Raw genomic sequence first — 17437 nt, 5'->3', positions numbered from 1 at the left:
TAATCTAAATAATTAGGTTCAATATGGCTTGTGTACTGTATGAATTCACCACCTCAATGCAATGTTTGACAGTCTGAATAAACATAATTATTAGACTTATCCTATCTATGCTTTTTCCACCAATTTCTGCTGAATCTCAGGCACTGTTTAAACAGTTTGAACCTCCTGAGCCAATATAAATGTTTAAATATCTTAACCTGTTAAACTGATTGAACTTCTAAACCGGCTGAACTGTTTGAGTCTTACGGATTGTTTTGACTGTTTGAATTTCCTGAACATATTGAACTGTGTGTGTCTACTTAAGCCAGTTAAACAATTTGGGCTGACTAAATTGCCTGAACAGTCTGTGTTCCCACACCACCCCTATCTGTCCTCTTCAATCTCCAACCAGTCCTCTAGCCATATCACTCCACATGCTCTATCTAGTCAGTATCCCAGGCAGTTCTCCTCTCCAGACTCCAGCCTGTTCTTCAGCCAAATCTCTCCAGAGAACAGATAGTTCTCCTTTTAAGACTCCAGCCAAATTTCCCCTCCAGAGTCCAGGCGAATCTCTTTTCCAGACTCTAGATAATTCTCCTCTCCAAATCTCCTCTATAAAGTCCAGACGTTTTCCAGACTGTTCTCCTTTTCAGACTCTAGCCCAATCTCATGTCCAGTTTCCAGGCAAATCTCTCCTCCAGACTCCAGCCAGATCTTTCCGTCAAAGGCCAGGTACATCTCTTCTCCTGATTCTAGCTAGTTCTCCAGCCAAATCTCTACTCCAAACTCCTGCCAAATCCAGGCAAATCTCTTCTACTGACTCCAGCTAATTCTGCAGCCAAATCTCTTCTCCAGACACCAGCCAGTTCTTCAGCCAAATCTCTCCAGCATCCAGTCAATTCTCTTCTCCAGACACCAGCAATTGTCTTGTCAAATCTCTTCTCCAGACTCTAGACAGTTCTACAGCCAAGTCTCCTCTTCAGAGTCCAGACAGTTCTCCTCTCGAGACTCCAGACAAATCTTTCCTTCAGAGTCCAGGCAAATCTCTTCTTTAGACTATAGCTATTTCTCCAGCCAAATCTCCTCTCCAGAGTCCAGGCAAATCTCTCCTCCTTACTCTAGCTTGTTCTCCAACCAAATCTCTCTTCCAGACTCCAGCCAAATCTCCCCTCCAAAGTCCAGACAAATCTCTTCTCTTGACTCTAGCTAGTTCTGCAGCCAAATCTCTTCTCCAGAGTCTAGAGGTTTTCAAGACTGTTCTTCTCCCTCGACTCCAGCCAAATCTCTTCTCCAGACTCTAGCTAGTTCTTAAACCAAATATCTACAGAATCCAGTCAGTTCTCTTCTCGAGACACCAGCCAATTGTCAGGTCAAATCTTTTCTCCAGACTCTAGATAGTTGTACAGCCAACTCTCCTCTTCAGAGTCCAGATAGTTCTCTTCTCCAGACTCCAGGCAAATCTCTTCTACAGACTTCAGCCGAAAATTTTCTACAGACTCCAGCCAAATCTCTTCTCCTGACTCTAGGTGCTTCTCCAGCCAAATCTCCCCGTCACAGTCCAGAAGTTTTCAAGACTGTTCTTCTCTCTCGACTACAGCCAAATCTCTTCTCCAGACTCCAGGCAGTTCTTCAGACAAATCTTTCCAAATTCTAGTCGGTTCTCTTCTCCAGATACCAGCCAATTGTCTAATCTAATCTCTTCTAGACAGTTCTACAGCTAGTTCTCCAGCCAAATTTCTCCACCAGACTCCAGCTAGTTCTCCAGCCAAATCTCTCCACCAAACTCTAGCTAGTTTCCAGCCAAATCACCTCTCCAGACTCCAGTAAGTTCTCTTGTCAAATCTTATCTCTAGACTCAAGGCAGTTTTTAATCCAAATCTCCTCTCCAGAGTCCATTCAAATCTCCTTTTATGAGTCCAGTCATTTCTCCAGACAAATCACTTTACCAGACTCCAGCCAGTTCTTCAGCTTAATGTTCTCTCCAGACTCCAGCTAGTTCTTCAGGCTCCAGAAAGATTTCCAGCCAAATCTCTTCTTCAGAGTCGAGCCAAATCTTTTCTTCAGAGTCCAGCCAAAAATCTTCTTCAGAGTCCAGCTTAATCTCCTCTCTAGACCTCAGATAGTTCTCAACTCATAATTCCAAGCTCTGGCCCAATTTCCTTTCCAGACTTTAGTGTCATCACTTGTCTTTGTCTGTCCCTCAGCTCACATACCAGCCACCGGCTCCATCAGACTTGGTGGATCACCCAATTCTGTTCCTAGCCTCTGAGCTGAAAACTTCACCACTCTCACCCACAATGGTCTATCAGCTCACCGACTCTGCTGGTCTTGCTCGTCCCTCTGGCACCACCTTGGTCAGTTGTCATCTATTTCTTGCTTCATTAAACTTCTCTTTCCCCTCAGTTTTATCTTAATTCTCAATTACACCAGCTCATACATGGTTTTCTAGATCCCCCTTGCTTAAGCATGCTTTTTGCATTATGCATTTTAACACAGTGTCCCAAACTTTCGCTCCTCTTCAAATCGCATGTACAGAAGCCACTCAAGAAACAGCATCTCTTCATCATTATGGAGTGTGTCTGACAGTTGTGCGCCATTACTCAGAGTTCTGAATATTTCAAGATTCTGAGTTTGCTAATTTCCCATATAACCCCATGTTACATGTAAAGCATCTTAACACAGCAAATATACATAGTATATGCAGAACATAGAATCTCCTACAAAAAGTGCAGATATTATGAATCAAGAAAACACAATAATATTTGAAACTGCAATTTTATAAGCATATAATCCTATTTAAAATCGTATAATCCTAAACATAAAATAGACCTAATTTAAAAGTGGCTCAGTCCCTGTTTATATGAGTATGTTTTTATTTTAAAACAGCAATTTAGAATGAAAATGAGCCATGTACATACTGGTGTTTCACCTAGCATTTCTGAAAAGCTCTACACCACTAAAAATGCATATCATGTGACTAGACATGGAACGATAACCAGTTCTAAGGTTTACAGAGGTTTGGTAAAGCCAAGGTATTAAAACCACAAAAACATATTATTGAATTATGATGACCATTCCTAAGGTACAGGTAAAGTTTTTTTTTTAATTGTTTTTGTTTTTTCATTAATTGTAAAGAAATCTGTGTTTTGAAACTAATGAAGATAGCAGAAGTCAATGATTTATTTAAATTATTTAGCCTGACATGTTTACTGTTACAAAATATTATAAATGTTTGCTAAAATGTATTGTGTTCAGTGAGGGAAAACTTGTTGTTTTTTCTAAGACATTTAAAAATAACTTATCTTAGAGTAGTAATCGCAATACCATGATACCGTGAAACCCTGATATTTTTTAATCCAAGGTTATTATACCATCAGGAACTTATACCAGCCCATGCCTACACATGACTATACGTACTCTGGCTGAAAGCTGCTTCAGTGTATTCTCGTGTCTGAGCCATACCTGTCAACATTGACATGTGATAATAAGGGACCACCCTCACCACCACTGCCACCCTCCTTAAAAAAATCCCCAAATTACTAAATATAATCATTTGGAGCGGTTTCGTTGTAAAAAAAAAAAAAAAAAAAAAAAAACAGTCAAATAGTCAGTAATATATTTAAAAATTATTATTAACAAAAGAAACATTAGTAAATACATTAGCAGCAAATATATTAGCAAACAGTTCAGCTTATTAAAATGAATAGCTATTATAATGAAATAGAATCAAGCTATCAAATCTCATTAGCCGTTTCTTCACTGTATAACGTACACATTCTGACTAAAGAGCAACAAATTAATCTCTCATTTATTTAGATTTTTAAAAGTACATTAAATAACAGGTGTCACTTTAAAAATGCACACATCTAACATTATAATGAAAGCATTCGACTGCTTTCCTAACTTTTATGCTCATTTTAGACGAAATTAGTTGTATTTGAAAAAAAAAAAACACCAAGATTGACATGTTTATATGTTATTATCGTTAATTATGTGTATATGTCTGTTTAAACACGCACCTAAAATCCAGTCTTTCACCCTCCTTCAAGTCGCGAGTAAAGAAACTGGGAAACAGCGTCCATTTGTCAGTATGGAGCGCGTCAGCTGACAGTCATGCACCATTATATGACTTTTTTGAGAATTGCATATGAAGGGGCGACGGCACCTGTAATGAAAAAGAAAGGGAATCGCACCATTTTTTATATTTATTTATAAGTGTTTTCATATTTTCATTCCTAAACAAAGCAAAACCAGAGACCATACTCACATTTAAGAGCAAGGGGCAGGCCCTGGTGTTTCGGTGGTATGGCTTGCACATAGGAAGGCTTGGCTCTTCAGCGAAAGACTGAAAATACGGTAGAAATACGGGAAAATACCTTTATAGGATGATAGCGGGATAGAACTGTAAATTATGGGAGAATCCCTGGAAAAACGGGAGGGTTGACAGGTATGGTCTGGCTCCAGGCAGTCAGCAGGACCTCTGAGCATACCTGCCCGGCTGAGACCAGCCGAACGTCGGGCAGTTAATCCCAAATTTACCACTGGATCTTATCTCTCTGTAGTTGTTAAACACAGTCTATAATTCATCTTGTGTAGACCTATATCTAACAAGTCAGTCTTTTGAATCTATTAGCCTACTTGTCCTCAGTGTTTTGGCTGAGCGCATAGATAGGTTAATATACCTATTAATTTATCTAGCCGCGTGCACTGATTCCGCACGTTTGACCAATTGCTTGCCTTTATTTTTCATATTGTATAAACCTATTGTCCTTTATACTTTTATAATTATTTTTGATTATTTAAATTATAGCTTGCTGATTATTATATTCAGCAAAAGAGATGGCTATTTCGTATTTTCGAATGTCTGCGCTTACCCTCGTTCAGCAGACGCGTTTTAAAATAAAAATGATGTTCCAGCATTTTCAAAATGCTTTGTTTTTGGGGCAGGACAACTCCTGGGTAGTTTGGACGGAAGGCGTAACCCTAGCAAAACTTAAGCGTTTTAAAACTAAAACGCATTCGTGTAAACGGGGTCTCAGACTGAATGAAAGTATCCAGCATATTTGTGTGTATCATCAAACAGTTTTTTGGCCTCAGACTCCTAAAACTTTTGCCAGAGATTATCGCACTGCAGCCTCCAGTTCCTCCCAGTCTTCATGTCAGCTGGTTCTTTTGCCTAATTTGATTACAACAGGACATGGGAACAAATGCCTCGAATCCTTCATTTCGCTCACTCTCCCAGCTGCTCGCTGACCTTCCTGGACTCCCGCTGGCCATTGTCTCTCACCAGAACTACATTAATCTGAAAAGCTCGAACGGAGGAGGAAAAGTCCTCCCTGTTTTCTCTTCACACGTCTAATCCTAAACAAACCCCATTTGCATTTTGGAGTTTGTTTGAGTCACTTTCTTCTTCCTCCTGCGTTTCTTTTGAAGGCGTCGCGGTGTCTTTGTTTTAGCGCGTCTGAATGGAAATCTCCCACTGGGTTGAGACAAACCGCCTGTACTTATGCAGATGCTCATTAGTAAGTCCTTAGTCTTCAGTCATACGCAAAGCCAGAGGGGATTTTTCTGAGTCCAGATGCTAATCCTGAATGCTCAATGACAACAGGGAAAGTTGCGCATCGCTAACGCTGAGAGATTATAGTCTATATGCAGCACGTTTAAATCAATGGTAGGCCACGATTTTTTTTTTTCCTTTTCTGATGAAACTTCTGTGGTGCTTCTGCAATACGATTACTGCAATGAAGACTGGTAGTATGTTAAATGTCCAGATGGTGTGAGAAATGCTAGACTGGAGCACTTTAAAGGGGTTTGTGTAAGTAGTTGCTTGGTGTGGCGAATTGTGATGCTTTTACTTTTCAGTACTTGCAAGTATCTCAGTAAAATCATCCAGAAGTGAAAAAATAAAACATACAATATGCAATATACTATAATATATAAAACAAAGACAATTAAGAAGTGAGTTGACAATTTCTTTGGATCAACAATTTCTTTTCTTTTATTTATTTTTTTAGTGAGTTAATTGTTGGTGTTTGTTTGAGTATATTTTTATATTTTTGTTTTAATGTGTCAACATCTGATTACATTTCATTCAAATATTTCATCTTTTAGTGCATAAAATAACAACAACTAAAAAATTTGTTTATATATATATATAATGATTATTATGATATATGATTAATATTAGAGTGATTTGTGAAGGATCATGTGACTGAAGTAATGGAGCTGAAAATTCATCTTCAAAATCACTAGAATAATGGTTAAATTAATTCATAAACTACATTTAAACAGTGTTTTTATAGTGCAATAACGTTTCACAATATTACCATTTATACTGTATTTTTTAATAAATAAATGCAGCCTTGGTGAGCAGAAGAAGCTTTTTTGAAACATTTAAAAATCCTACTGACTCCAAACTTTTGTGTGTGTGTGTGTGTGCACGTGTGTGTGTGTGTGTGTGTGTGTGTGTGTGTGTGTGTGTGTGTGTGTGTGTATATATATATATATATATATATATATATAAAGTTGAAGTCAGAATTTTTAGCCCCCCTGAATTATTTGCCCTCTTTTTTTTCCCTAATTTATGTTTAACGGAGAGAAGATTTTTTTCAACACATTTACAAACATAATAGTTTTAATAACTCATTTCTAATAGCCTAACTGATTTATTTTATCTTTGACAGTAAATAATATTTAACCCAAATATTCTTTAAGCTAGTTCTATACAGCTTAATTATTAGGGTAATTAGGCAAGTTATTGTATAATTATGGTTTGTTCTGAAGACAGTCGAAAAAAAAAATAACTTAAAGGGGCTAACAATATTGACCTTAAAATGTTTCATAAAAAAATTAAAACTGCTTTTATTCTAGCCAAAATAAAACAAATAGGTCTTTCTCCAGAAGAAATATTTTATACTGTGAAAATGTCCTTGCTCTGTTAAACATCGCTTGGGAAATATATACAAAGAAGAAAAATAAATTCAAAGGGGGGGCTAATAATTCTGACATTAACTGTATATATATATATATATATATATATATATATATATATATATATATATATATATATATATATATGTATATATATATATATATATATATATATATATATATATATATATATATATATATGTATATATATATATAAACTGTACTTTTTGTACTGTACTGTACGTTTGCAGTAGAAGAAGTAGAGCATCCGCACCTCCCTGAAGATTAAACCCGCTTCTGACGTAAGAAATATCCACAAGAACACACCAGTTTTACTGCAGAGACCCAATAAAAGTGTCTGGTGAAGCTCGTCAATCCGGCTGTCTGAACCAGGACTTTATGAAGGGACGGAGCCGTCAAAAGCCATCCGCAGTGACGGAGATCAAGCGGATATGACGGCAGGCATCGATCCAGTCATTCAGCATTACATCTCTGGCAGCAGAGCTCGCGCAGGCTTATTGATGTTTAATTGTGACCGAGTGGATTTGAAATAACATCGCGAATATACGGAAGAGCCACTATTCCGGTCTCACCGGCTGCCAAATTGGCCCGTAATGACAAGAATTAGTCTAATTGTGCAGTCTTATTGAGTGCTGTGTAAGCAAGTCCATGAGACCGATGAAATCTGTAATAGTACAGGACTAGAGAGGCTGAGTCTGTGTGGAGGTATTTGTTCCCGCAATGATAAAATAATGCAGTGAATTGGAGTAAATATGTTACCACAGAGTTTTTGAAGCATTATATAGTAAAATATCATTGTAACTTTGTTAATGAATGCTACTACAGCTTATTGTGGTAATAAATATACACTGTAAAAATAAATGCTGAGTAGATTTGTGTTGGGACAACATGAGGAATTAAGTTCACTTAGTTTTAAAAGTGGATTAAACATAAAACAATTGAGTTGTCCCCTCAAAATAGTGTATTTTTTCATGTTTCAGCTAATTTTAATTAAGTAGTTTATACAAATATCAATTGTCTTTTTTATGCAATGAATGCTGTAGCACACTTTAGATTCACTACAGTAAACTGTGGTGTACTGTAGTATAATATATCCTATCGTTCTAGAACAATCGAGTATTGAGTCATTTGTTTACATTACTGTAGTTTATGTGTTAGTGACTATAGAATTAACACAAAGAGATTACAAAATACTTTACTACGTCAACATGACTACAGATTGATGTTGTACCCCAATGAGTGGGACATTGTAGTTTGCATGGAAATGAAAAGCGAGTTGACGTCAGAACCCAACGTGAGAGCGACATCAATGTCCAACATTGGACAGACGTTAGATTTTGGTCACTTTTTAATGCGACCTATAAACAAATCAAATAACAACGTCCAAGGATGTTGCAGCATGACGTTGTGCGGACATTACCAATATGATGTCTATCAGATGTTGGATTTTGGTTGCCGTACCTGACAAATGTTTGATGTCAATATTAGTTAGTTAAATTCTTTTTGCAGCAAAATTTGGCATTTGATACAAACAATTAAATCACCCATATACATACCTGCATATACGCATACAAAACACCTTATAAAAGATTACAAATTATTCAGAGCGACAATAGATGATGGGACAAAGCTATTCCTGAACCGTTTTGTCCTACTGAGAAGCATCTGAAACCTTCGGCCCGAATGGAGCAGGATAAACTCCTCAGACAGAGGATGAGAGGTACAGAGCTACAGCTACTATTATGTTCTGGGCAATCCATAAGAGCCGCCTAATATATGTTGGCTTAAGATGTTGGATTTTGGTCACTTACCAATGCAATTCAAAAACAAATACAGTTAAAGTCTGAATTATTAGCCCCCTTTTGATTTTTTTTCTTTCTTTTTTTAAATATTTACCAAATTATATTTAACAGAGCAATCAAATTTTTACAGTTTGTCTGATAATAGTTGTTTTTCTGGAGAAAGTCTTATTTGCTTTATTTCGGCTAGAATAAAATACATTTACATTTTTTTAACCCATTTTAAAGACAACATTATTAGCTCCTTTAAGCTGTATTTTTTTTTCGATAGTCTACAGAACAATAACTTGCCTAATTATTATATCCTGCCTAGTTAACCTAATTAATCCAGTTAAGCCTTTTAATGTCACTTCAAGCTGTGTTGAAGTGTCTTGAAAAATATCTAGTAAAATATTATTTACTGTCATCATGGCAAAGATAAAATAAATCAGTTATAAGAAATTAGTTATTACAGTTATTATGTTTAGAAATGTGTTGAAAAAATCTGCTCTGTATTAAACATAAATTGGGGGAAAAAATAAACAGGTGGGCTAATAATTCGGGGGGGCTAAAAATTCTGACCAAATGTATATCAACGTCATTATTCGACGTCAAAATAATGCTGTCCTTAGACGCTGACTAAACATTAAACTTTGGTCACCTGACATCACGACCTAAAACTAACCTAATATTATTGTCTTATGACGTTGTGTGCCTGCTGGGATGATTTAAAAACACTATAGTATTTACTATGAATTACTATAGTATTTTATTGTAGGTTTTCATTGTGGCAAATTTGCATTTTAGGATTGCCTTACAGATTTAAATGTAGTTTTTCCTCACGGTGTTGCAAAAAAAAAAAAAGAATAAAAAAAATTATTAGTTAATTAAAAAAATCTAATACAAACAAAAACAAAAATAAAAAAATGCAGAGGCTTAGCACAAATCATGTCTGACTTTATTTTTAAGAATTTTAAAGTATAAAAATTTATAAAAAATATATCTCTTTCAATATATATATATATATATATATATATATATATATATATATATATATATATATATATATATATATATATAATTTTTTTCTTAAAATTTAATTTTATTTAACTACTTATTTATTTACAGCTTGCATTTTTTTTTTTTGAGAGAGAAAAATCCAAGAATGTTTTCCTTCAATTTTATGACTACAGTCCTTAAAGAAACACAAGATTAATTGCGGTCAAAATTCAAAACACTAGTTATAAATGTTATACCGTGCAACAAACTGTGATTGCTGAATTGAACAAATCAGATCAACAAATTATTCTGTGAAATGAATGATTGATTTGCTGCCACCTACTGGTGCCTTTTTTTAAAAACATTTTTGTGATTGTTTTAGAACAGGTATGTCAAACTCAATTCCTGGAGGGCTACAGCCCTGCATAGTTTAGTTCCAACCCTAATTAAACACACCTGATCAAACTAATTGAGTCCTTCAGGGTTGTTTGAAACCTACATGTAAGTGTGTTGGAACAGGGTTGGAACTAAAATGTGCAGGGCTGCGGCCCTCCAGGAATTGAGTTTGACATCTCTGTTTTAGAACTTCTGATTCAGCCTCTATAGGAGAAAATACTATAGATTAATAAACAGCAGAAAACAGTCAAACTGCTTGCTCTACAAACAAGTTTGCTCATGACTGTACGGACAAAGTAAAAGAATATGACAAGAAAACATCAGTTTGCAAGATCAAGCAGCTGTTTTTAACATCTAAAAATGAATGGAAGTAAAAGGGACTGGAAATCCAAAACCAAAAAGATTCAAATGGCTGCACCCACTCATACTGCAAGTGAAGATTAAGGTCAATACATCCACAAACTTGTTAATTTTTATTTTTAATTTTTAATTTTATTTTAAAATTTGTTATATTTGTCTTACTTACGTGCTTGTAATTGTGGCAAAAATTTTGGATTTATTTTATCAAGACATTTCACTGTAGGTAAACATGGATCTTTGACTTGAACAACCCAGAAAGTGGAGAACAATATGCTTCTACATGCTTCTTTCTTGGATTTTGCTTCCAAAGGTCAATCCATTTGGATTTGCACATGTTGACACGGAGCTGGAAAGCAATTCCTCTTCAGATTTCCAGATCAGCGTGAGCCGATCAGAGAAACAGCCAGAGACTCGATGTACAAATGTCCTTTTCCTGTAGAAATAACAGGTGTTCGATAAAAAAAAAAAAAGTAGTAAAACAACATAAAATAGAAAACAATTGATCTTCTGTCAGTAAAAAAAAAGTGCACATTTAGTAGTTTTTTTTTCTTTTTTTTGGTAACCATGATTTCTACCAAAACACACATTTTTGTGTGCTATCAATAGTTAATTGATAATAATTTGAATGTGCAGCATTTTTGAGCAGTTTTTAACCCATTTGTATTTTTTTTTTTTTTTTTTTTTGCACTTTAGTAATTATTATTATAATAAATCAGCTTTGGTTATTTGGTTTCAATAGTAATAATTAAACTAAGACATCAATAATAATAATAATAATAATAAATCCAGGAGATTTTGCTTTAGACTTTCACTTAAAGATCCAAAAAAGGAAATGTATTACATTTATTTAAATTTATTTAAAATATTTAATTTAAAAACATATATATATAAATTATATATATATATATATATATATATATATATATATATATATATATATATATATATATATATATATATATATATATATATATATATATATATATATATATATACACACACACACACACACACACACACACATACAAAACACTTCTGTCTTTTTCTCGAATAAGATTGGCTAATAGCCGTGCGATATTCTGCAATATCAGCACTTGTACAGCCTCTTCAACCTTGTGTATTACTCTGCCCAAATTACAAGCAGAGGAATAATCTCACTCTCAACAATGTGAGCAAAATCACCTGTTTTTGTCATCATTACTTTAGATATTACGCTAGAAAATCGTTAAAACACTAGCTCTACAATGATTTTTGTGAATTAGCAATGATTTCTGCTATTCTGACAGTCAGCTGCAGATGTAAATAAATGGCGGAAGAAAGTAGTTCCTCATACAAGAGACTCTCCATGTTTGACTTTCTTTTTTAAGCATGGTTATGCCATCAAACTGCTGTATAAATGCAATATTACATTTCTAGCAGTGCAATATGACTGTATAAAGTTACTGTTTGGTGCGCTAAGGCATTGAGCCAACGCATGCCTCCCACCAGTGCCAATATACAGCCATATCACACTGCTATTAGATGTGATATATAATATGATATATATATATATATATATATATATATATATATATATATATATATATATATATATATATATATATATATGTGTGTATCAGAACTACTTTCTTCCACCACTCACATCTGCATCTGACGTCAGAACAGCCATTACTAAATCACCACCCACATAGCAAAATTTCTCTGGCCCAGCTCTGGCCCACACAATCAGGTTTTGCTTGGCCCACATGCCGCAGTGAATTACGGTACATGACTGGACCAAATCTGGCTTCTAGACAAGAGCCAAACACAGACCATATCTGGGCCAAGTCTCAGCCAAGTTAATAACTCATAACTGGGCCTGAACTGGGCCAGTAAGGTTGGTGTGTCACGATTGCAATGAAATTGATAAACCCATGAACCATTGCGCTTTAGGCACACTCTGGGCCTTGTTTTTTCTTAGTGACCTGATTGGTAGAATTGATTTATTTAATCAAAAATTATTTTAATGTATTTTAAATGTGGGTCAAGACTGGCCAAACTCACGTGGCCCACAATCAATTTTTTAAATCTGGGCCAAATACTATGTTTTACATCTGGCCCAAATCTTGTGTGCCACATTATAGACAGTGCCACCTTTGCCAAACCCAGGCCATGGTTGGCCCACATGCTGTATGCCAGTGCCGGATGAATGCCTGCTGTCCCAGCTTAATGCCAAATCTGGGCCAGAATTCTTTGCTACTAGGGCAACTTCACTTTAGAGCTAGTATTTGAATGATTTTCTATAGCGTAATGTGAAGCGGCGCTTCTGGTGTGTGAACCCCTTAAGGTGATGACAAAACAGCAAATTTTGCTCACATTTGAAGATTATAAAGCTGAACGTGACATAAAATCAATCCAGAGATTTCTCAACATACTGCTGTTGTGTTTGCGATAAGGAGGGAAAAGGCTGAATCCAGCTTCTTATTTGCAGCTTCTTATTGACTTTATCTGGTCCACCTTTAAAAACCACAACGTTTACGTTTTTCAGCTTTTTATTAACGCTCAAGAGAACACACTGAGCAAGGGCTTATCCTGCGGTCCTGGCGCCATCTTGTGGATAGATGTCAACCGTCTTTGGCCGCCGACGAGCTCTCAGAAATTGTGAATATTTTAAAATAGGCACTAATCTTACAAATAAACTGCATGGTTGCTATCTAAACAACTACATTCTCGACTAAAAAAGCCTCAAAAGTACATTTTGTTGTCTAACAACAGTAATATTTGTCATATATATAAAAACAAAGAAACCAAAGACAGAAAATAAAACATTTAAAAAACATATGGATTGCCAAATCTAAAAATTATTTTACATTGTTAGCTATTAGCTTTTATAGCTTTATATCTGAACTATATTTCAGCAATCTTTTATATTGTTTCAAGAAAACCCCCACCCAACCAAAGAACATCAGTTTAAACCAGATATTGCAAAAGGCTTTCCCTTTTGTTTTGGATGCAACAACACATAAAATGCCTTCTTGACCTTAAAGAAGGTCAGATGTTGATCAGCAGAGGACTTCATCACGCCGCCGTCTCCATCTACAGTAAAGCTGTGGTTTAATTCGCTCTTCTCTCTCCCCTGGCGGCTCAATCTAATTTGTTGTGTCGGTGTGATGCAGTACCTGTTGGCTCTCTTCTCTCGGCCCATTTGCCATCCAGGCCTCCCCCAACAAACCAAGACAAGCGGGATCTTTCTCCATCAGCGTGTATCTGGGAGATAAGAGTGGGATTCATCTCCCTTTCGAAAGCTCAGTTCACTGGAGGCTCCAGAGAGAATCAGATCATTAGATGCGCTATCTGCCTTCACTGTGGAAAGAGATTACTAAACAAACACCATTCACAACACCCGCCTCCAAATCCTCGCCTATTTATCTCCGACCTACTACTGTATTGATATTGATTTTTAGGATATATGGAAAGATCGGGGAACAAATCCCAGGTCAACAGACAAATGGTTATGATAGCAGATGTTTAGTTAATGAGACTGCGCTGACATGTAGTTTGAAATGCCACATCGGATTTTAAACATGTATTTTAGGTATGCTCTGCATACAGCACAGGGAAAATAAGTGAACACATCACCATTTTATCTCGTACAACATATTTTTGCTGTTGACTTGAAATTTTTAATAGATATTGGTAACAAGCAAAATAATGCATACATAGAACGGAAACAAAACGAATTAGTTTAGAAATTTAGTAATATGTAATAAAATGAAGAGACACACTGAAAATGTACTGAAAAGGCTAAGGGTTAGGCAGCCATGCCCTATAAGCTGCTTCAGTCCCAACACCTACAGTACCAGATTTTGAAGATGAACCCAGGGTGGATGTTACACAGCCAAGAAAACTCTCAAATGGTTTCAGAGAAAGAATATAAAGCTGAGGTAATGGCCAGCCAATCACCAGACCTGATTAAAATAAAAACTAACTATTACAGTTAATAGATGATATCCATAGAACTGTAATGATTTTTAGACTATTGAAGTCTTTTGGGAGAATTGGGAGATCTTTCACGCATGTGATCACACCGGTGTGATTAGCTCAACATCATCAACTTCTAAAATCAAATGTGATTTTTCGCAATAGAGCATAGGTTTGCAGTGCTTATCATAAATCACAATTGATCAGTTTCTTTTTAAGGTTTCAGACATTCAAATACAAATAAGTACTAGCAAAACATAACATTTATGTTTTGTAAAATACACTCTGATGTCTATGGAGATGGTAATATTATTAATTTGTTTAAAAAACTGGACAATGTGCAAGCAACATGATGAAAATAATTTCGAAATACACATCCTTGCACATGTTTGGGAATCGGTACATCCGATATTTTACAAAGTAATTAGTACGTTTGTCAATATTTGCAGAAAAGAGAAAAAAGAAACAAAACAATGTATACATAAACTGTTGGCGTTCCAGTGTTGCACGATAAACTTGACGTGTCGTCATTGAAATTTTAAAGCAATGGGTTCTAAATAACAATCGCATTTAAACAATTTTAGATTGTACTAAGCTTTTAGAACTTATCCAGCATGTTTTACACAGCTGATGTTCTTTCAGCAGCAACTCAGTGCTGGGAAACACCCATACTCACATGCATACCCATAAACTACAGACAGTTCAGTTTATTCAATTCACTAATGAATGTCTTTGGACTGTGGGGGAACCGGAGCTCCCGGAAGAAACCCATGCCAACACAGGAAGAACATGCAAACTTGATCTTCTTACTGACAGTGCAACCACTGAGCCACCGTCATAATTTAAGTCATAAATTCCCATTAAATTGTTAATCTATTCAAAGGAGAAGTGTGGAGATGTGTGTTTCTAAATCACGAGCACGCAAACCCCCCATGAATAGGCCCGAAGTAAGACATCAAGTGTAATCCATGAACACGCTCTATTATCAGAAACATTTTCCTGCGCTTCAGATGCACAACACACTGCTTCAATTTCAGCCATTTCCTGCTCTCCGTATATCTGCCTGTAATGACTTGGACCTGAGTCTCCAGTAAGTTTACAAAGAAACAAGCGAACATTAGAGCCTTTCAGATGGAGACACTTCAGGAACTAGTTCTCTGGCTCTTTTCCCAGAGGAACGGTTAACTTCAGCAAAGTGACTCCTCTCCCCTCGAGGCCTGGAGTATTGACGATTTCCAACAGCGGGAGTGTGTACATGTGTGAGAGAGAAAGAGAGGTAAACTGAAGCCTTGCTGTCTTTAAAGTGCACATACATTTGAAGTCAGAAATATTAGCCCTCCAAAATTATTTGCCCCCTGTATATTTTTCCCCCAATTTCTGCTTATTTTCTCCAACAACTTTCTAATCATAATAGTTTTAATAACTCATTTCTAATAACTGATTAATTTTATCTTTGCCATGATGACAGTACATAATATCTTACTAGATAATTTTCAAGAAACTTCTATACAGCTTAAATTGCCATTAAAGAGGCTTAACTAGGTTAATTAGGGTAATTAGGCAAGTCATAGTATAATGAGGGTTTCTTCTGTAGACAATTGGGGGGAAAAATGGCTTAAGAGGGCTAATAATATTGACCCTAAAAGGGTTTTTTAAACATTAAAAACGGCTTTTATTCTAACCGAAATAAAACAAATAAGACTTTATCCAGAATAATAATAATAATAATAATAATAATAATATATATATATATATATATATATATATATATATATATATATATATATATATATATATATATATATAGGAAATACTGTGAAAAATTCCTGAATGTTAAACATAATTTGGGAAATATAAAAAAATAAAATTAAATAAAATATGGGCGAATCATTTCGACTTCAACTCTACATGTTTCTGAGCAATAAAGACACACTGAAGCCACTTTTGTGTCAAATAATACTTCTGTAAAGGCAAAAAACAGATTAATTTCCCTATTATGTTTATTCTTGTGCAACATGTTTTATTGAACAACAAATTTCTCTATAGCCAGGATAAGCTTTTATTTAAAAAAAAAAAAATGGGGGGGTTAGGGGACACGCCATCTTTTAAAAATGTTACATTTTCCTACTTTTCATACAAATAAAATTGCCAATGGGAACTAATGTAATATATATATCGATAAAAAATGTACTAAATAATCCCGCTTTTTTAAATTAATCACGATTAACTACATTTAAAAGACTGAAACTTGTCATTTTGGCTATTCACATGTAAACTTAATGTAAACGCAAGACAAAAACTATTTAAATTCAAAATGTAATTGTTTATTAGAATTTTTGTTTAACTTGTAATACAGATTTCTTTATGTAAACAACATATAGCGAAGCAGACGCATTACAAAAGTTGCGTTTAAGGGGGAAACACGTCAAACTTAATGAAACATTGAAGGGCACATGCTGAAAGGCAGAGGAATGCGCTGTCTTTGACAGCTCGCGACTTCATCTGGCGCTTTCTGACTACATTTACATGGACACCAATACTCCGAGATAATTAAGAGTTATTAAGAGTCTACCATGTAAGCAGCGATTTTTGATTACCTTAAAGGACCACCGAATCACGAAATGCTGAGGTTTTTCTTTCCGTTCACCATATATATTAAAAAAAGAACTTCACAAATCACAGTGATCAAAAAAGATCAAAGTGCAAAAAAAAAAAAAAAAAATATATATATATATATATATATATATATATATATATATATATATATATATAAATGGATGCTGTTTAAAAGTCTGCTTTATTTAAATGTATCAAGAATATATTCCCTTTATTCACAAAAACAAAAATAAAATATTTATTTTCAAAAAGGGTGAACTCATATCTGCTCATCACTGTATATTATTATCATTATTATTATTTTTTATTATTATATATTATTAAACATATATATATATATATATATATATATATATATATATATATATATATATATATATATATATATATATATATAT

At 34.9% G+C, this 17437-nt stretch overlaps 1 long non-coding RNA gene across 1 annotated transcript; it reads right to left on the bottom strand.

Moving 5' to 3' along the window:
• Nucleotides 1–10585: 10585 nt before the first annotated feature.
• LOC147838611 (uncharacterized) lies at nt 10586–15829 on the bottom strand. Its single transcript, XR_015522276.1, has 2 exons — nt 13622–15829; nt 10586–10896 (listed from the first exon to the last, which is right to left on the bottom strand). It is a non-coding gene; the product is annotated as an uncharacterized LOC147838611 (long non-coding RNA).
• Nucleotides 15830–17437: the final 1608 nt, after the last annotated feature.

The sequence above is a fragment of the Danio rerio genome, chromosome 22 (genome assembly GCF_052040795.2).
Source record: "Danio rerio strain M-AB ecotype USA chromosome 22, GRCz13ab, whole genome shotgun sequence".
NCBI lineage: Eukaryota > Metazoa > Chordata > Actinopteri > Cypriniformes > Danionidae > Danio > Danio rerio.
This window is presented reverse-complemented; position numbering and strand designations above follow the sequence as displayed.